The sequence below is a fragment of the Tamandua tetradactyla genome, chromosome 4 (assembly GCF_023851605.1).
Source record: "Tamandua tetradactyla isolate mTamTet1 chromosome 4, mTamTet1.pri, whole genome shotgun sequence".
Taxonomy (NCBI): domain Eukaryota; kingdom Metazoa; phylum Chordata; class Mammalia; order Pilosa; family Myrmecophagidae; genus Tamandua; species Tamandua tetradactyla.
The window spans coordinates 122,762,423-122,783,742 of NC_135330.1; the positions used below are offsets into that span (position 1 = coordinate 122,762,423).

The 21,320-nt window shown below is 34.9% G+C and overlaps 1 long non-coding RNA gene across 1 annotated transcript in view; it reads right to left on the bottom strand.

Annotated features, from left to right (window-relative positions):
- Positions 1–17,966, bottom strand: part of LOC143679327 (uncharacterized) — a 41,848-nt gene extending 23,882 nt beyond the window's left edge. The window contains exons 1-2 of the long non-coding RNA XR_013173656.1: positions 17,517–17,966; positions 16,377–16,430 (exon numbers count right to left, since the gene is read on the bottom strand). This is a non-coding gene — a long non-coding RNA (uncharacterized LOC143679327). The remainder of the gene's footprint in view (positions 1–16,376; positions 16,431–17,516) is intronic.
- Positions 17,967–21,320: the final 3,354 nt, after the last annotated feature.

The following is a 21,320-nucleotide window of genomic DNA, read 5'->3' on the forward strand; positions in this document are numbered from 1 at the left end:
TTTTTTGGCTTATGCACATTTAATTGTTCCAGCATCATTTGTTGAAAAGATGATCCTTTCTCCATTGAATTGCCTTTGTTCCTGGGCTAAAAATCAGCTTTCCATTCAGGTATGGGTCTATTTTGGGGGTTTCTATTGTATTCCCTTGATCAATTTATCTACTCTTCCATCAATAACACACTGTCTCCATTACTTTGGCTTTATAACAAGTCTTAAAATCAGGTAATGTTGGTTGTCCAGCTTTGTTCTTCAGAATTGTATTGGCTATTTTTTGTTCTTTCACTTTTCATATAAACTTTAGATTCAGTTTGTCAAATTTCATAAAATAGCTTGCTTGGATTTTGACCAGGATTGTGTGAATCTATAGATCGAAGTGGAGGGATTGACATCTTAGCAATATTGCATCTTCCTGTCCATGAATATGGAATATCTTTTGGTTTACTTAGATCTTGGATTTATTTCTTAGGAATTTTGTAGTTGTCCCTGTGTGGCAATTTAACATATATAATTTAGATTTATGTCTATGTATTTCATCTTGTTCTTTGGTGCTAAAATCAATGGTATTGGGCAGGCCACATTGGTTCAGTTCTCACCTGCCATGCCAGAGACCCTGGTTCGATTCCCAGTGCCTGCTCATGCAAAAACAAAACAAAACATATATATATATATATATATATATATATATATATAGATGGCATTGCATTTTAAATTCCACATTGTAATTGCTCAATGCCAACATGTAAGAGAGCAAGTGACTTTGTACAGACCTTAGATACTGCAACTTTACTATAATCATTTATTACTTCCAAGATTTTTTGTCAAATTTTGGGAATTATCAATGTAGGAAATCATGTTATCTATAAACAAAGAAAGATTTATTGTTTCCTTCCAGATCTGAACATCTTTTATTTCTTTTTCTTATTTCATTGGCTGGAACTTCAAGTATGATGTTAATGATGTTGCTTTTAGAGTTTTTATCATTAATGAGTGCTGTGTTTTGTTAAATGCTTTCTTCGCATCTACTGACAGGATCATATGATTTTTTTTTTTTTTACTTTAGACTGCTAATATAGTGGCTTACAATAATTTATTTTTGATTATTGAACCAGTTGTGATGGTTTGAAGGCTTTATAGATGCCAGAAAATTATGTTCTTGAAGTTAACCTATTCCTGTAAGTGTAAATCTATTGTGAGTAGGCTATTTTGATTAGGTCACATCAGTTGAGACATGGTTCAGGGTGGGGTTTTATCCTCTTATTATAGTTCTTTGTAAACTTGAATGTATATGGAGACAGAGACAGAGCAAGCCACAGCTACAGAGAGAAAGTCATGGAAGCCAGAATCTGAAAGCAACAAAATATGGAAAAGAAGGGAGAGACCAGTAGGTGCTGCCATGTACCTTGCCATGTGACAGAGGAGTCCAGGAATGCTGGCAGCCAATCTTCAAGGAGAAAGCATTGCCTAATAATGGCTTGGTTTGGACATTTTCATACCCTCAGAACTGTAAGCTTGTCACATTTAATAAATTCTAGTTGTTAAAAGCCAGCCCATTTATTGTATATTGTATTTTGCTAGGCTTAGCAGAATAAAACACTAGCCTTGCATACCTGAAATAAATCTCAATTGGTCATAATGTTTTAATTAATTTCATACATTGTGGGATTGAATTTGCTAATATTTTGTTAAAGATTTTTCTTTCTATGTTCATGAGAGATATTGGTCCATTGAATTATTTTCTTTTGATATCTTTATATGGTTTTAGAATTAGGGAAATGCTAGCCTCATACAACAAGTTAGAAAATTTATCCCAAACCTTTTTTCTGGAAGACTGTTTAGAATAGATATTATTTCTTCCTGAAATGTTTGGTGTAATTGATGATTAAAACAATCTGGGCCTGAGTGCTTTCTTTTTTGGAAAGCTATTAATTATTGATTTAATTCCTTTAATAACATAAGGCCAATTCATTTTTTTTTTCTTCTTTTGTTGTGTTTTGGTGCTGAGTTTTTCAAGGAATTTGTTTCTTTCATATAAGATATCAAATTTGTGTGGATATAATTGTTCATAATATTCCTTTATTGTACTTTTAATGGCCATGGAGACAGAAGTGAGGTCTCTTATTTAAATTTCTAATATTAGTAAATTGTGTAGCATCTCTTTTTGTTGCTTAGTGTTTTGTTTTATGAATTCTGCTGGAAAGCAACATACCAGAAATGGAACATCTTTTAAAATGTGAATTTAATAAGTTACAAGTTTACTGTTTCAACACCATAAAAATATCCAAACTAAGCCACCAAGAGAAAGATACATTGACTCATAAAAGGTCAATGGGTCCAGAACACTCTGTGGGAAGGCACATGGCTGGCATCTGCTGGAGTCTTTTTTTTTTTTTTTTTTTAACGCGCCCGATCTCGTCTGCTGGAATCTTTTACTTCTGTTTTTAAAGAACTCCAGTAAACTCATCAAGACCCACCTTGAATGAGCAGAGTAACAATTCCACCTAATAAAAGGTCACATCTCCACAGAAATAATCCAATCAAAATATTTCAGCCACAACTAAGTATGTGACTTCTCCATGTAAACAAACCAACCAAGGTTTCCACCCCACAATATTAAATTACAATTAAAGAATGTGGCTTTTTTTTTTGGTGTACACAGGAGTTTCAAACTGGCACATTTAGAATGGCAGGATTTTTATTGATTTTATTGATCTAATCAATGAGTCAACTTAAGGTTTTGTTGATTTTCTCTACTGTTTTCCTTCTTATAATATCATTTATTTCTGCTCTAATTTTATTATTTATTTTACTCTGCTTATTTAATTTCATAATATCTTTCTAGTTTTCTAAGATGATTATATTTTCGATTTTAGAGTTTTCATCTTTCCTATTATATGCCTTAAATTCTACAAATTTTCCTTTAACCACTGCTTTCACAGCATCCCACATTTTGATAAGTTGCATTTTTGTTTTCATTTAGTTAAAATATTTTTAAAATTTTATTTAAAATTCCTTTGACCCATGTGTTATTTGGAAATGGGTTGTTTAATCTACAAATATTTTGAGATTTTCTAGCTTTCTGTGTTAATTTCTAGTTCAATTTAATATGCTACTAAGCATACTTTGTCTGATTTCTAGTCTTTAAAATTTTTCTAGTGTGTTTTTTAACTCATAATATGGTTTATCTTGAAGAATGTTTCATGAAACATTAAGAAGAATATTTTTCTTTTTGTAGTTGAAGTATTTTTATTATATAGTTGTCAATCAAATCCAATTGATTAATGTTGTTATTAAGTCCAACTACATTTTTAGTGATTTTTGCCTGCTGTATCTCTCAATTAATGGCAGAAGTATGTTTCAATCTCCAACTATAATAGTGATTTTGCTTATATGTTCTTGAAGTTCCATCAGTTTTTGTCTCACTTATTTAAAGCTCTGTTTATAACATGAACTTTTATAACACGTTGCATGATACATGTTAAGGATCGCTATGTCTTTTTTGGAAAATATCCACTTTATCATTATGTAATGAACTTCTTTATCCATAATAATTTCCATTGTTCTGAAATCTGCTTTGTCTGATATTAAAATAGCTAACTGCAGGTTTCTCTTGATTAGTGTTACCATGTAAGGTGGTTTGAACCTGTCATACATACCAGAGAAGGCCATGTTCTTTCAATCCATTCCTGTGCGTACAGAACTATTTAAGGTGAGACATCTTGATTAGGCTATTTCAATAGAAGAATTGCCTAAGATACATCTTAATTAATCCTTTTATTGGAGTCTTTCAAGAAAGATTAAATTAAGAGATGCTCACAGAGAAAAAGATGAGCTAGAGATGAGCTAGAGAGGAAGCCACTGGAGCCAGAAGCTGAAAGCAATGAAAGCCAGGTGAAAAGGACCAGCAGATGCTGGCCATGTGCCTTCCCATGTGACAAAGTTGTCCCAGATGCCAGCAGCCTTTCTTCAGAGAAGATATCCTATTAATGCCTTAATTTGGAGTCTTTCACTGCCTTAGAACTATAAATTTGTAAAAGCCAACCCAATTCTGGTTTATTACATTGCAGCAGCTTTAGCAAACTGAAATAGACTTTGGTAACAAGAAGTAGGGTGTTGTTATTCCAAATACCCATATTGGAATGGCTTTATAAATGGATAAGGGGAAGATTCTGGAGGAATTGTGAGGAGCCTTATAGAAAAGGTATAGACTACTTTGAAAAGAATGTTGGTAGAAATGTGGATACTAAAAGTGCTTCTGATGAGGCCTTAGACAAAAATGATGAATGTCTCATCGCATACTAGAAGAAAGGTAATCTTTGTTTTAAGGTGTCAGAGAACTTGGCAAAATTAAATCTTGATGTCAGATGGAAGGTGGAATTTGAAAGTAATGAGCTTGGATATTTAGCTGATGAGATTTCCAAACTAAACATGAAAAATGTAGCCTGGCTTCTCCCTGCAGCTTATAATAAAATAAAAGAGGAATGGGATAAGCTGAGAACTGAACTTTTGGTACAAAGAAACCAGAAATTAATGGCTTGGAAAATTCTGTGTTTCCAGAAAGCAAGTCCCCAGAGGAAAAGCCCAATGTGAGGATTTAACAGAACATAGAATCATTTCAGTGCCATTTCAGTGTGAGTCAAGATTGATGATGGAGTTTTCCAGAATGGATTTACGGAAAGTTCTATTGTTTGATGGTTGGGATCCCTACATGCAAAACTGACAAAATTTTTGCAAGATCTCTATGAATTGGGAATGGAACCACTGCCAGCTTGGACTAAAAGGGACAGATAGAAGGAAAATTGGCTTCTAAGTTAGAACCATGGAAGCAGAGGTCTGAAGCCAAAACACCTTGGGTCAGGAAAGCACACCCCTCTTTGCATGTGAAAAATGTGTATTTGTCCCAGAACTTGCAGAGGAAAAGATTTTCAGGAGAACTATTATGACCCCAGTGCTCTTAGATGATTGGGGAATTGAAGAGAGCTTGGCAAAGCCATTATCCAGGAAGAGTGCTGCTGCCCAAGCTTCAGAAATTGTGGAGCACATTCCTTGGTTGTTGGGGAGAGCCTGGCTACTAACCCAGTGTTTATAGGGGGTTAAGCCTATGCCCTGGAGACTGGGGAGAGTCTGGATGCCACCCTACTATTCTGATGACAGTGAGCCTGTCTCCCAGATATTGAGGCGATTCCAGCCACCACAATGCTTGAGGAGGCTGGAGACTTGAGTTCAGCTGCTTGAAGAGGGTGAAGTCAAGAGCATGGTTATTTCTCCAGTGCTTAGAGATGTTGGAACTATCACCTCAGTGTTTAGAGGGAGCAGGTCCAAAGCACAGGCTCTTGGAAAGAGTGGGTCTGCCATTTTATTGGGACCCACAGATAAAAGCATTTTTTACACATGACTCTCTGACCTTCAAATCTAATAGAGTATGTCCTGAAGTTTTCAGAACTGTTTGTAAATCCTAACTCCTGTTTGGTTTCAGGTTTATCCTCTGACTGTCCCCACTTTGTGTACTGGAAGCAGATAAATCGTTCTAAGTTTCACAGGTCCATTCCCAGAGGGTAATTTTGCTGAGGACAGACAATACTTGTAACTGATTTCAATGAGACTTTGTACATAATATTGATTTGGAAATGTGTTAAGCCTTTTGTGATATTGTGTTGGAAAGGATATATTTTGCATATGGAAAGAACATGTCTTTTGGAGGTCCTGGGGATGAACTTTCAAATTTGGGGATTCTGAGGGTTATTTCAGTTGAGAATGCCACAAGGTGGCCCGTAATTCTTTTAAAGGAGTCTTTAAAGAGAGAAGAAATTAAGAGAGGACCACAGAGAAAAAGTCCCTGGCGTTGCTGATAGAGGAAGCCAGAAGCTGAAAGCAATGAAACCCAGGAAAGAAGGACCAGCAGATGCTGGCCATGTGCCTTCCCATGTGGCAGAGGTGTCCCAGATGCCAGCAGCATCTTCAGAGAAGATATCTAGCTGATGCCTTAATTTCAACATTTTCCTAGCCTTAGAAATGTAAATTTGAAAGCTAGTAACTCCCCACTGTAAAAATCAATCCAATTCTGGCATATTGTATTCCAGCAGCTTTAGCAAACAAACATTCTCTGTACCTTTATCTCTAAAATATTTCTCTTTATATTCAAATTGGGCTTCCTGTAGACAGCATATTTGGATCTTCTTTTTTTGTTCATTCTGACAATCTCTTTCTTAACACAGTATTTAGAACCTTCACGTACAAATTTTTCATTAATTTCTTCCATGTTTTCACTGATTTTTATTCATTACACGTATTCTTCATTTCTATTTTCTTTACACTTCCTCTTGGTTTAATTGAGGATATGGTTCCATTTTCTCTCCTCTTTTACATACAAATCATATTTCTTTGTTTTTTTCTTTTTATAAAAATATAGTAGGTGCCCTGAAGTTTGCAATAAATATTCACAAATACTTTAGGTCGACTTTCAAATAACACCATATTGCTTCATGCATGTAACTTAGAGTATTCCCAATGTATTAGTTTGTTAAATCTGCCAGCATGCAATACACCAGAAATGGAACAGCTTTTTAAAGGGGACTTTATTAAGTTACAAGTTTATAGTTCTAAGGCGATAAAAATGTTGCAGCTAAGGTGTTCTAGTCTGCCAAAACTGCAAGAATGCTACACACCAGAGATGGGTTGGCTTTTAATAAAAAGGGGATTTATTTAGTTAAAAATGTATAGTTCTTCAGAGGAAAGGAAGCTTTCATCTGAGGGCCATCTCTGCTGCCCTTCTCATCAAGTGTCTGGGTTCCAACAGCTTTCCCTGTGATAATTCCTTTCCACATCTTCAAAGGCCTGGGCTGAGCTGTAAGTGCTAAGATGAGGTATGCTGAGCTGCTTGGGCTGTGCTGCTGAGCTCTCTCATTTAAGCATCCAGCCAATTGAATCAAATATCATTCATTGCAGCAGGCACTCCCCCTACTCAACTGCAGATGTAATCAGTGACAGACGAGCTTCACTTGTCATTGGCTCATGTCCGCAGCAACAGAACCAGCAACTTCACCTGGCCGAGTAGATACCTGAATCTAACTACCAGGTAAAGTATCCAGAGAAAGATATTTGACTCAAGAAAGGCCAGTAGGTCCAGAACAGAATATTTAAATCTTGAGAGAAAAAAATACACAACACTAGAGTTATGTATTCTGTAAAATTATCTTTCAAATGTGAAGGAGAAATAAAGACTTTTACAGACAAGCAAAAAATTATGGAACTCATCATCAGTAGAGTATTCTTGCAAGAAACGTTAAAAAGAAATTCTTTAATGAAAAGGAAAATGAAATAGGTCAGGACTCTGACTTATATAAAGAAAGGAAAAGAGTCAGAGAAGCAATAAATGAAAGTAAAACAAAACCTTAATACTTTTATTACCACTTGATCTACTAGGTAACTGTTTGTCAACCAATAATAGTAACCTTATTGGTGGTTTTGGCTCAGCTGGGAAGGCATTTGGTTAGCATCTGCTGATCTTTTGGCTTCTGGTTTCAAACAGCTTCCCTAGGGGCATTTTCTTTCTGCATCTCCAAAAGTCTGGGTCTCTTGCATCTACTCTCTCTCTTGGCATTCTAAGCATCTAAGCTTCCTCCAAAATGTTGCCCCTTTTCCGGTAAACTAATCTAAACCTCCTTGAATGGGGCAGAGTCACATTTCTATCTGATCCAATGTTCACACCCACAATTGGGTGGGTCAAAGTCCATGGAAATAATGCAATCAAAAGTGTCCACCTTAAACAATATGTCTGTCCCCACAAAATTAGATTAGGAAAGAAAACATGGCTTTTCTGAGGTATATAATTTCAAACTAGTACACCCAATTTCTCCCTCTCCTCCTTTATAACATTTCTGTTATACATTTCATTTTCCCATGAGCTAAAATCACCAATAAGGTTACTATTATTGGTTGACAAACAGTACCTAGTAGATCAAGTGGTAATAATAGTATTAAGGTTTTGTTTTACTTTCATTTATTGCTTCTCTGACTCTTTTCCTTTCTTTATATAAGTCAGTCTCTGACCTATTTCATTTTCCTTTTCATTAAAGAATTTCTTTTTAACATTTCTTGCAAGAATACTCTACTGATGATGAGTTCCATAATTTTTTGCTTGTCTGTAAAAGTCTTTATTTCTCCTTCACATTTGGAAGATAATTTTACAGAATACATAACTCTGGTGTTGTGTATTTTTTCTCTCAAGATTTAAATATCTTGGCGGGCCGCGGTGGCTCAGTGGGCAAAGTGCTTGCCTGCCATGCCGGAGGACCTCGGTTCGATTCCCGGCCCCAGCCCATGTAAAAAACAAACAAACAAACAAAATACAATAAAAAACAAGAAAATGTTTAAAGATGTTTCCTTTCCTTCCTTCTATCCTTCCTTCCTTCTCTCTGTCTTTCCTTCCCTTCCTCCCTCTCTCTTTAAAAAAAAAAAAAAAAGATTTAAATATCTTATTCCATTCTGTTCTTCCATGCTTGGTCTCAAATGAGAGTTCCAATATAAACTGTATCCTTGTTCTTCTTTAAGTCAGATGGGATTTTTTTCCCTATGCTTTCAAGATTTCTCTTTGTTTTTGGTTGTCTGCAGGTTGAATATGAGATGTCTACATTCTAGATTGTTCAATAGAACATTGCTTAGTGTTATTTGAACGCCCTAGATATGTGGCATTGTTTCTGTTATTAACTATTGAGGAGACTTAGCCTTTACTACTTCAAGTAATTCTTCTGTACTTTTGTCATTCTTGTATGTCAGATATGGCTGTTATATTATACATTTTGGACTTTTCCCACTTTTTGGATCTTTTGTACGTTTCTCTCAGTCTTTCTTCTCTTTGCATTTCACTTTGAGAAGTTTCTATTGATAGATCTTGCAGCTCACAGATTCCTTCATTGGCTTCCTTGGGGCTGTTGATGGGCTCATCAGAGGCATTGTTCAATTTCTGTTACAGTGTTTCATTTTGTTTTCCAACATGTCAGTTTGGGTCTACCTTAGAGTTTCTATCTCTCTACATTACTCATTTATTCTTCCAAGTTGCATTTTCTGCATTAGTGCCCTTAGCATACTAATCATAGTTATTTTCCATTATCCTAATTGAAAATCTTTGTCATATATGAATCAGGGTCTGATGAATACTTTGTTTACTCTGGCTTTTTTTCTTGTTAGAATTCCTTTTATTTTTTAAGATAACTGGATATGACTTATGTAAAATTATTTGAGATAAATTTTCCTTTAGTGTGAAGTTTTTAGTTTATCTAGCTAGGAGTTAGTATGAATTTATTGTTTGTTGTAGGTGTCAGAGACTTGAATTATTCTAACGTCTTTATATATGTCTCATCTGTTGACATTGGGATTTCCTAGAAACTATTTCTTAGAGATAGCCTAAGCTTTTCAGTTCTTTCTGCTGTATTCCATTGTTATTATACAGGAGTTCTATTAATGTTCTAAGGTCTGGGAAGAAGGGACAAATTGTTTAATCATATGATTATGTCTCGTTCTTTTATTGGTTTGCATTCTTGGGCTGTGATCTTCAGAAGCGTTTCTCATGTCCATCCTTCCTATGCTCCCAAAAACCACATAGGCAAGACAAGAAGACTAACAGGGGCTGGAATTGATAATTTCCCTTTCCCAAGTTGGATAAGGTTATGGTAAGGGCTTTTCCCCTATTAAATAGTTTTTTTTTTTTATTTTGGTGAATGTTCTGGGCTTATTTCAAAATTGTAACTTTTTTATTGGGTGTATTCAAAATGACTACTTTTTCCCTGGGTGTATTTTGCCCCCTGGCCAAGCAAAAGGGTTTTTTTCCTCAGAGAGGAAAAAATGTCCACCTTAGAAACGGACTTCCAGAAATTTTCATGTTTACCAATATCCCATACTCAGCCTATAGAAATTCATCAGTGACTTTTAAATTATTTCTATCAGGCTGCAACAGCTATTGCTTCAGTTAACCTAACCTTTATTCTATATATTCACCTATCTCACCAATTTTTAGCGTGGCTGGTCATCCTATGATCTCAATTCTCTGAGAGATGTAAGAAAAGTTATTGGTTTTCAGTATATCCAGCTTTTTCCTCATTGTGAGTGTGGGCATGACTACTTCTGTACTCTTCACATGTCAACACAGAAACCAGCAGTCAATTCTGTTATTTTTAAATATATCAATACACATTTATATTCTGTAGCTGAAAATTTTATCCTCTAAATCTTGGGTGACTATGGTTTTTATGTTCTCTGCTATTGTTATTGTTATTGTCCCATGGGTTTTTATAGTCTTGCTTTCTTAAGTTTTTAAATTAGAAACATGAGGTCCTTCAAGCAGCAGCCCTGTGTAGTTCTTGAACATTTTCACCATCCCCCCTAAAAATAACAATTAACAGTAACCACTAACAGTCATTTCCCATCGCCTCCTTCACTTTATTTATATTTCCCAGGTAATTACCTTGACTGGATATATTTATTTTTTTCAAATGACTTTGAGCTACTCTCTATTGTCCTTTCCTTTCAACTGAAGAACTCTCATTAACACTTTTTTGCAAAACCAGACTAGAAGTGCTGAACTACCCCAGTTTTTGTTTTTATGGAAACGTCTTAATTGCTCCCTTATTTTGAAGGAATAGCTCTGGTGGATATAGAATTCTTGGTTAATATTTTTTTCTTGTAGTACTTTATATATGTTGTCACTGCCTCCTCACCCTCATGGTTTCTCTTGAGAAAATGACACCTAATTTTATTGAGATTTGTTTGAATATGATATGTTTTTCTCTCCTGCTGCTTTCTAAACTCTTTCCTTGTTCTTGGCATTTGATAGTTTGATGATAATGTTTCTTGGCATGCATCTCTTTGAATTTTTCCTATTTGGATTACATTGTACTTGTTGTAAATGTATATTCATGCATTTTGCCAAATTGGGAAGCTTTCAGCCATTATTTCTTTTAATATTCTTTCTGTCTCTTACTTCCCCTCTTCTGCTTTTGGAACTCCCATAAATGCACATATTGGTATGCATTTGTATTCCATGGGTGTCTCCAGCTCTATTCACTTTTCTTCATTTTTTTTCCCTTTCTGCTTCTCAGATTGTAAGATTTCTATTGTCCTAACTTCAAATTCATGACAGTTCCTTCTGTCAACTCTAGTTTTATTGTTTAAATCTTCTATGGAAATCTTAACTTTATTTCGTTTGGTTTTTGGCTCCAGTATTTCTGTTTGGTTCCTTTTTCTGATTTCTATCTTTTTATTGTTATTCATTTTTTAATCATATATCATTTTCTTGATTTCTTGGTCTTTGTTTCTCTTTAGTTCTTTGAACACATTTGAGACGCTACTTTAAAAGTCTTTGGTAAGTCCAAATTATCTTGTCCCTCACAGATTTTTTTTTTTTTTTTTTTTTAACATGGGCAGGCATCGGGAATTGAACCCGGGTCCTCTGGCATCGCAAGCAAGCATTCCTGCCTCCTGAGCCACTGTGGCCCGCCCCCTCACTAATGTTTTGCATTGCTTTATTGTTTGAATGGGCCCTTGTGGTGGATTGAGGATGCATGTACCCCAGTAAAACATGTTCTTAAAGCTAATCCTTTTCTCTGGGTGTGGACCCATTTTAAGTGGGATCTCCTGAGGTGGTTACTTCAGATAAGAAGTAGCCTAGCTCAATCAGAATGGGTCTTCCTATTAGTGGGGTCCTTTATAAGGGAAGTGAAGATCAGACAGAAAGAAAGAAAGCCATAGGAAACAAGAAGCTGACATCAACAGAACTGAGAAGAGAAGGGAAACATGAGGGTACCCCACCATGTCATGTAACACCAGAATCAAGGATTGCCAGTGCCAGAATACCACAGTCTTCGGGGAGAAATCATTGCCTTGATGATGCCTTCATTTGAATTATTTTGCCAGCCTCAAAACCATGAATGAATAAACTCTCATTGTTTAAGCTGAGCCATTTCGAAATATTTGCTTGAGCAGTCCAGCAAACTTAAACCAATCATCATTTCCTGTTTATTTGTATGCCTTATGGTTTTCTTATGCACACTGGACATTTGAAAATTTCAATATATCAACTCTAGAATTGAGTCTGTGAATTGTCCATCCTCAAGCTTGTGGCCATCTGGTATAATGAAGGATATTAACTTGGATGCCAGAAGCAAAGATAGAAAAAAAAAAATAGAAATGTAGCACTTTTCCCAGCTTTCACTGATTGGCTCTGGGTAGGGGCTTTTCCTTCAGAGTTTGACCAATTTTACAGTGACCTGGCCCGAGGTGCACGTGTAGATCCATCTTGTCCTGAGCAGGCATATTTGGCCTTATTAATTCTCCTGATTTTATAGACACTGCAAATGCCCCCCTTCCTCTAAGAGATATACGGTCTTCTCTCCCAATCCAGAGTGATATACTGGATTATTTAAAGCCAATAACCCTTTACCTAATGGAACTGTAGTTTGATTGTTTTCTTATAGTATTAAAGCTGCCAAGTATCCTAGACTCTTATATACTGAAGAAGTTCTGTATTAGTGATACAGGGATGAGCATCCTTCAGGCTACCGCCAGAGAGAGTGGTATAGACGTACATGCACCCACTATGCAAAGAAGATTATTCTGCTCTTTCTGGAACTAGGACTAGGGATGGGTTCTGAAATCATGGGTTGGCTCCACACCAAGCTGGGGAAGGGGAAACGAAAGAGCCAGCAAAGGCAGCCCAAAGTGTTCCTGCCATTTTTAAGCTGTCGTTTTCTTCCTTCATTGCTCATTCAGTTACTGAAACCTCTCAATTGTTTTCTAGAGCTCTAAGAGAGATGATTCTGCCTGTTTTTAATTATTTTTCAAATTTTCTGTGAAGGGATGGAACCCTGGAGCATCTCACTCTGCCATCTTTCTTAGTCTGACTCCTTTTTCTTACAAAAATTAGAGTGATGCTCTCTCCAGCTCTGTGTATCATGGAGTAGAAGCAAGAAGTATGTTACTTAGTTTTTAACATGGACTGAACATAATTATATATTTAAAGTAATTTGTGAACACCATACTGATAAAATATTCCTTTGTTTAGTTTCATTCTTTCTATTAAAGATACTAAGATTTCCAGATTTTTTCATTAGCTAGAGCAAGATGTGGAATCATTAAATATAAAATTATAATTAATTCTCAGGTGACTTTCCTAAGTCATGATTTATTATTTAAACACAGACTTTTTATATTATAATTGCATTGACTCGAATCTTGTCTTTGGTTTGTATTCTGTTTGCACATGCCATACACATATCCACTCTTTTATTCTTCTGGATATTCAATTAAACATATTTAGAAATATATTCCAATACTTTGCTGGTTAACACTTCTTTCTTTAGAAGAGTCTTCTGCCTCTTTTTTTTTTTTTTCTGAATACAACAGTTTCTTATCCATGGAACAAAAAGTGCTTCCAGATCTTACATTAACTACTTTGAACTAAATATCCTGTCATTTTGGAAATCATATCTTGTGTCCATTTTGTTGCAGATGTTATACATACATTATTTTTTTGGTCTCACTCAAGCATTAAAGAAATTTAGTACTGTTGCCTCAGTTGTAGTTATAGTTAATGGGTGAAAGTAGATGAGAGACTAAAATCCGAGGTTCTTCCAATGCCGAAATCAATGGTTCTTTCCAGTTTGTCATGCTTTTAATCATATAGTTTCTTTTTTCCTTATGAAAAAAAGACAGCTGCTGGTATGTTATCTCTGTGTTTAATAAGTAGGTTGTATTGCTCCATCAGATAAAAATCAGTGAGAATGGTAATGGGTGGACTGATAGGTAGCCTAAAACAATAGCTTCCATTCTGATATGAATTTCTATTTAGTATGTTACAAAATTGGTTTCTGTTATCCAAATGGTGGCTTCTGTAATTGCTAAACATTTTTAAAAACTTGCAAATGATTTCATCATTGCGCTCAGGAATATAGCTATCATTAAGAAAATTTTCTTCATCAGCCTGGAGATTTGAGGTTGCTCACTCAGCCAAAACACTAATAGATGAGACTTTAAGTACGACTGATCCAGCTCTGAATGTGTATTTAATTTTACTATGTGTTCAGTAGATTAGTAATTACAAATAGCTTCTTTACCATATGAAAGCATTATGATTTTTGCCAAATGTTTATTTCAAAACAGCATCAGTATATGTTAACTTATTTGAATTGAATAACAGAACAATTTAAGGTAATGTGTAAGTGACATTTACTTACTATATTACTGTGAGAACAATATTCAAATCTACAAAAATGAATGCTTATTATGTTTATTGTCAGTTTTAGTACTCCAGAATTAAAGACTGAACATCCATGTACTTATAAACTGTAAATTGAGTGTCTTTCCGGTTATGACAGTAGAAACAAATTTTCGAGATGTTTTCAACTCTGCTTTATTATTGTTCCTTACAGAAGAGAACTTCTACAATTCTGTGAGGGAGTTAATGAGAATAAGAAGCAAGTGCCCAGCAAAACATGTTTTAAAATAACTCCTATGTTGCAAAAAGGATATCCCAAGACATATTTGAAATAAGATATGATCTTAAGATTGTCAAAGACTTAGGGGAATTTAGCTGGAGAAAGTAGTTCAGGAATTCTTTTGGCTTAGAAGCAATGAAACTCATCTTGAGTTTTAATTTTGGATTAAGATTTAGATTTAGATGAGAGTGCTATTGCAAAATCACCCCCTGAGTGAATACTACTTTGTGTGCTCCACAATCACCACCATCCCACAAAGTGTGGGAAAGCACTATTTTTTTTTAGATTACTCAACTTTCATTTTTCACACCTCCTTCACATGCAACTGGAGTGGCTTAAAATCTCAGTAATAGGTTTGATTCATTGCTGCTGCTCTGAAGACATGTTTTTCACATTTTAAGATTTCCCTTAATAGGAATAAAACATATTAAGAGCTCATATATACCAAACGAATTTTATATTATTATTATTATTGATCCTTTATAATATTTAATTTTTCTACTAAAAGTTCCTTTAACTTGGAAGTAAAGATGATCAAGCAACATAAACACACTCGCATATATGCATATTCTATCAAAATTTTATCACAATTTAAATGGTAAAAATTAGTAACAATTCATTCTATCCTAAAATTATGAAACAATATATTCTAAATTTCCTGTAATTAATGTACAAAACAAAAATAAATTTATATACAAAAGTTAACATTATATAATTCACATTATTAGCAGTGTATATATATATATATATATAGAGAGAGAGAGAGAGAGAGAGAGACATGCACACATTTATATATATTTTATAAGTATATGTATACATATATACACACATTTTTATCTATCTCATCTATCCCTAACAATTTTTTTTTTTGCCTGGGCAACCACCAGAAATTGAACCCAGGTCTCTGGCATTGGCAGGCAAGAACTCTGCTTGCTGACCCACCGTGGCCTGCCCTATCCCTAACAATTTTAACCTTAATATTTTGCATGTATACATACATGTGATGTATGTGTGTGTTTAGTATTATGTTTTATTGTATATTTATATGATAATTCTGATTCTAAATGCATCTATATCTAGAAATGTATACGTTGTATTTAATATATGAACATACATGTATCAATGCCTTATATATTTATGGTGTGTGTATGTATGTGTATGCACGTACATGTGCATATGTGTGAGCTCCCATGGCATGTAATTAACTTTAATTTAAATGTACTAGTTAATGAAAATGGGATTACACTAAGTCCTACTGCAGTCAGCTACAGGTCTAAATCTCCATATGCAGACAGAAAAATAGTGAATTAACTCAGGGAAGAACAAAATTAATGCTTTTAATATCAAAACTAATGACCCTATATTCAGCAAATGTTTGACAGTGACAAAATTAAATTGAGTTTTTTCTCAATTTATGTTTGTTGATAAAAACATAAATTATGTTTTTTCTTTCCAAAAATGCATTCATTCTTAATATTTGATGTATTGTGTCTTCTAGAAGCACTCTTTTCCTCTAAAGATCATTGTGATTGAAGACTTTCCTAATTTTCACATATATTTAAACATTAAATTTTTATTCTCATTTTAGTACCTACAAACAACTATTGAAAATAAAACTCTACTGGAAGAATGGTGCATTTAGCTATTTCGTCTAGTGAGATGTCAATTTAATTGCATATTAAATTAAGCTAAAATGTTTTATTGGGGTAATAATTTGAGCCCAATTACAATTTAGTATTTTATGCAATCCATAACTTCTATGATACATATTCTTGTATTCCATTATGTTGTCATCACCCTTCAATGGGATGTCACCCCCCCCCAAATTTTGGTTTTCATATCAAGATGATATCACACAGATACGAAGACAGTATGAAGAGTTTTTTTACTTACATTCTAGGACTTTGAGGAGAGAACAGGGTAGTTCCCAAGCAGGTGTGAAAGTAACTAGAGAAAGCAGGAAAGGGCAATTGGTCTTGGTTTTTATTGTGGTTAGAGGACAGGGCTGGCTTCAATGTCCCCATATGGATAGGGGTCTGCATGGCTTGAACTTCTCATTGGACCAAAGGAGAGAGCACCCAGGCTTTATTAGCAGTTTGCTCAGATGTGGAGCAGAAAGACAATGGGGAGTAGTGGGTCCTGAAAGCTGTCAGCATCAAGCGTACATAAAAAAAACTCTGAATTAAACCTTTATTGCAATGTCATATAAATAAAGCCATCTACTTGTGAAGAATTTAACAAAAGTATAAAGAACAGTTTTATTTAGCTATAAAGAACATTCTTGAAAGTAGCTATCGATTCAAAATATGCAGTTATAATCTTTATAATGAGAATATAGCATAATTTATGGATTCCATGCATCATATTTTCAGCAAATTTAGTTGAACTGTGGTTATCACCGTAAGACTCTGTTTTCAACATAAACAGTATGCCTTCCTTGTTTACTGCCAATCTGCTTGGCGTTTTCCAATTTTCTTAAGCATCTCTGAGTTTTGTCCTTAAGAAATAAAATTTCATTATTACAGATTCTTAAAGTATATCACTGCTAAATAGATTTTCACTCTTATCTATATGACTTCCTTTCAAAGCAGATGGTAACACCATGTATATTTTCTTCTCAACCTAAAATTATTTTTCTTGTCTTTTCATGTCCTATATAGACCACCTAATAGGATAAAAATTGCTTTACCTGATGGATATTCACAGTGATGTTACTGCTTCTTCAAGTTTTGCCAAAAGATCTTGGCAGAACCAAAAAAAAAAGCAAATAGAAACAAACTGAAATAACGTTACATAGCATGTTACTTTTCATTTATTTATTTCTCTGTAATAATAAAAAATTATTTTATGCAGTGTGTTTAAAATACCTCCCCTTAGTTAGATGATAATATAGGTTCTAGAATGAAGTATCTTAGAAAACTGCAAATAAATCCATATCATTTCAATGTCTGATAACTTATTTATGATGTCATTATTTTATTTAAAATTGATTGAAATTTTCAAATGATACACTGCAAGATAATTATACCATACCTTTGTTTTTGTGAGGTCTGGTCTTCTGAAGCTGCGTGTACTCCAGAAAAGCATGTTCTTAAATGTCATCCATTCCTGTGGATGTGAACCCATTGTAAGGAAGACCTTTTAATGAGGTTACATCAGTTCAGAAGGTGTGGCACACCTCCATCAGGATGAGTGTTAATCCTAATTCTTGGGTTCATTATGAAGGAAGTGAAATTCAGACAAAGAAAAAAAATAACAAGAAATAAGAAGTTGAAATAAATGAAATAACGAAAGCTGGAAGAGAAAGGAGAGGCCACCATGTGCATTGTCATGTGACATGTTAGCCCAAGAATTGACAGCAGCCAGCCCTAGAAGATAACAGTCATTGCATCAGGGAGAAAGCATTGTCTTGGTGATACCAAGGTTTGAACTTTCTTTTAGCCTCAAAACTGTAAACAAATACACTCCCATTGTTTAACCCAATCCATTTCATATTTATTTGCTTGAGCAGCCTAGGAAACGGAATCATGAGGTCACAATTTCTAAGGGACTGTTCTTTTGTAAATATATTACCATATTCATTTTAAGTAAAAGTCAAGGAAATATTATTCATTTGGGGATTTGTATTGTTGACAATGATAATTCCAATTTTTTATCAGCTCTACATCTGAATTGTTACTTCGTATGAAAGAGCTAATAACAATTATACCAATACCAATAATCTTTGGCGTGGGAGCAGGTGTCCTTGAATGATCATTGACTCTTTTCCTCAGCAAGAATAATAATAGGTTATTTTTGGAAAAGAGTAAAATACACCAACGAATGCTTGTTATTATCTACATGTGAGAGGTGGTAGAATTGAAGACATGATAATATTGTTTTAATGCCTGGGGGAGTGTAGCATTAGGGGAGCAGTCCTCAATTTACATAGCAAATATGGTAATTAGGGAGATTGTATGTTACTTGGGTTTTATAGGATAAGGACACTCTCCAAAATTATTAAGAAGATGGGCTCTGCCAACCAATGTATTAGGTCAGTCTGTTATAGAATAATTATTCAGCAATCAGAACCACAACAGAGCAGTTATTTGTATCATATATGGCAAATTGGAGGCAACCATGCATCCCTCTCATTTTATGCTGATCTCCCTAAGGAGATGCTCTGACTGGTAGAAAGGGTACACAGTATCTGATATTGTGCAAGCCCAAAGATTACTCTATTGTGGTAGATCTCATAACCTTCATTCTCTTCTCTAGGCACTCACACCCTGAGAGTGGTTTATTTTAAGGGAATAATGATTCAGTGAAAGGAATAAAAATGTTAGAACAAATCTTTTTAGAAATTTTCAGCTTTAAGGAAGCAGTGTCTTCTACCTTAAAAGGGATAATTAATGTAGACATTTAGGAACGTTTCTTCTGAAAGTACTGCTTCTTCTTCCATTTCTCCCCACCATCCTATATTTTTCAAAGAGCAAATGGGTTCATATGCGATACCAATCCTGTGGCTTAATTTGATTGTTCAAGGATTCAGCAATTTATGAAAGCTTTGACATTAATTTCCTTCTCTAGGACTTTTGAGATATGGATTTTACAGCACTTCTTTCAGTGCCCATATAAGGTATAAAATTTGGGGGTGGCTGAAATTTATTTTTCTGCATTGTGCTCAATCTCAGATATGAAAACATGGAAGCAAAGATGTGTTCAAAGTGCATGAATAATATGATGAATACAAAAATAGAGATATGTATTAAAAGCAATAGAAAATAGAAACATATACAATCTGAGTGTTTCAAGGAAAAAGTGATTGAGAACACAGCAATTTGGCCAAAGTTTAAGGATATGTGTGGTTTTGCCTAGGGGACAAGAAGGAATAGATAGGATGAAGCAGAGTGAAAATAATTTGCCATTATTGGAAAATTTGATAAATATTGCATAATCACAGATAGTTTATTATTGCTGGAGCAGGAAATGTGTGTAATGAAGTTACAGAAATTGAAGCCAAATAGATAAGGAGTTATGTATTATATATGGCTTTGTAGACTCAGCAAAAGGAATTGGGAAATTTATCTTGAGAAGAGGAATGACATAAGCATATTTTATACCAAAAATAGCATCCAACAGTCATGAATTGAAGATTGAGAAGCCAGAGGCTGAGACTAGTAATGAGGTTATACTAACAGTCTACAAAGAAATAACATTTTTTAAAATCAGAAAATGACTTGAGGACAATGGGGAGGTTGAATATTAGAAACAATTAGAAAGTTTTACTAGATAGCCTTTCCAATTGTTTGTGTATAATAAGGAATTTGGGTTTAAGAAAACATTGTTGGTATGATTTTCAGTAATTTGATGCTAAAAATTTGCAACAAACTTGCAATTTTGATCCACTTCCTCAGTATTGAGCCTGTTGAAGTTTAGGAGTCTCTAGGACTTCTGGGTGGGATGAAACATTCTCGTCTCATGCTCTGTTCTAGATTGCTAGCTGTCAGAATGCAATATACCGGAAACAGAATGGCTTTCAAAAAGGGGAATTTAGTAAGTTGTTAGTTTACAGTTCTAAGGCCAAGACAATGTGCAAATTAAGACAAGTTTATAGAAATGTCCAATCAAAGGCATCCAGAGAAAGATACCTTGGTTCAAGAAGGCCGATGAAGTTCAGGGTTTCTCTCTCAAGTGAGAAGGCACATGGTGAACACAGTCAGGGCTTCTCTCTCAGCTGGAAGGGCACATGGTGAACACAGTCAGGGCTTCTCTCTCAGCTGGAAGGGCACATGGTGAACATGGTGTCATCCACTAGCTTTCTCTTCTGGCTTGCCATTTCATTAAGCTCCCCAGGAGGCGTTTTCCTTCTTCATCTCCAAAGTCACTGGCTCGTGGACTCTGCTTCATGGCGCTGCAGCATTCTCTGCTCTCTCTGAATCTCTCATCTCCAAAATGTTTCCTCTTTTATAGGACTTCAGAAACTAATCAAGACCCACCTGAATGGGTAGAGACATGCCATCACCTATTCCAGTTTAACAACCACTCTTGATTACATCACATCTCCAAGGAGATGATCTAATTACAGTTTCAAACATACAATGCTGAGTAGGGATTAGAAGAAATGACTGCCTTTACAAAATGGGATTAGGATTAAAACATGGCTTTTCTAGGGGACACAAATCCTTTCAAAGCAGCACATGCTCGTAACAACATCTCATTAGATAATTGTAAAAGATCAGACTAATAAGAACCTTAGCATATGAACATTTGGAGCTGGATAATTCTTTGTAGTGGAGGGCTGTCATGTGAATTGTAGGATGTTTAGCAGCATCCCTCTCTTTCCATTTGAGACAACAAAAAATGCTTCCAGATGTTGCCAAATATCCCCTGGTGGGGCAAAATCACCTCTAAATTGAGAACCACTGGGCTAGAGTAGCAGGATAATTCAGAGGTGAGAGGAAAATTGTCATGAGGTGATTGTCGAATAAAAAGAGAACACATTAAATGGTGGAACTAGAGAAAATAGCATCGAATGATGAACAGAGGAAAAAGAATCTGAAAGAAGACTGAAAAAGAGCAAATAAACAAGTATGAGAGGTTCTAAAATAAAGCGATGACAAAGAAACCAAAAATAAGAATCTTACCAAGGACTAAAAGGGAATTATATGTGTTAACTTAGTCATAAGATTCTTCTAGGGAACAATTTTAATAATTTAATTTACAAAACACAATGCTCATGTGTCTCAGGCTCTAAGATTTCATGAAAGGAGTAGTCAGTGCTACACAGAGTGAAGAAATTTCAAGAACCCCATTATCACTTTTATAGCATTGTACCACTTATTTATAATGTTTTAC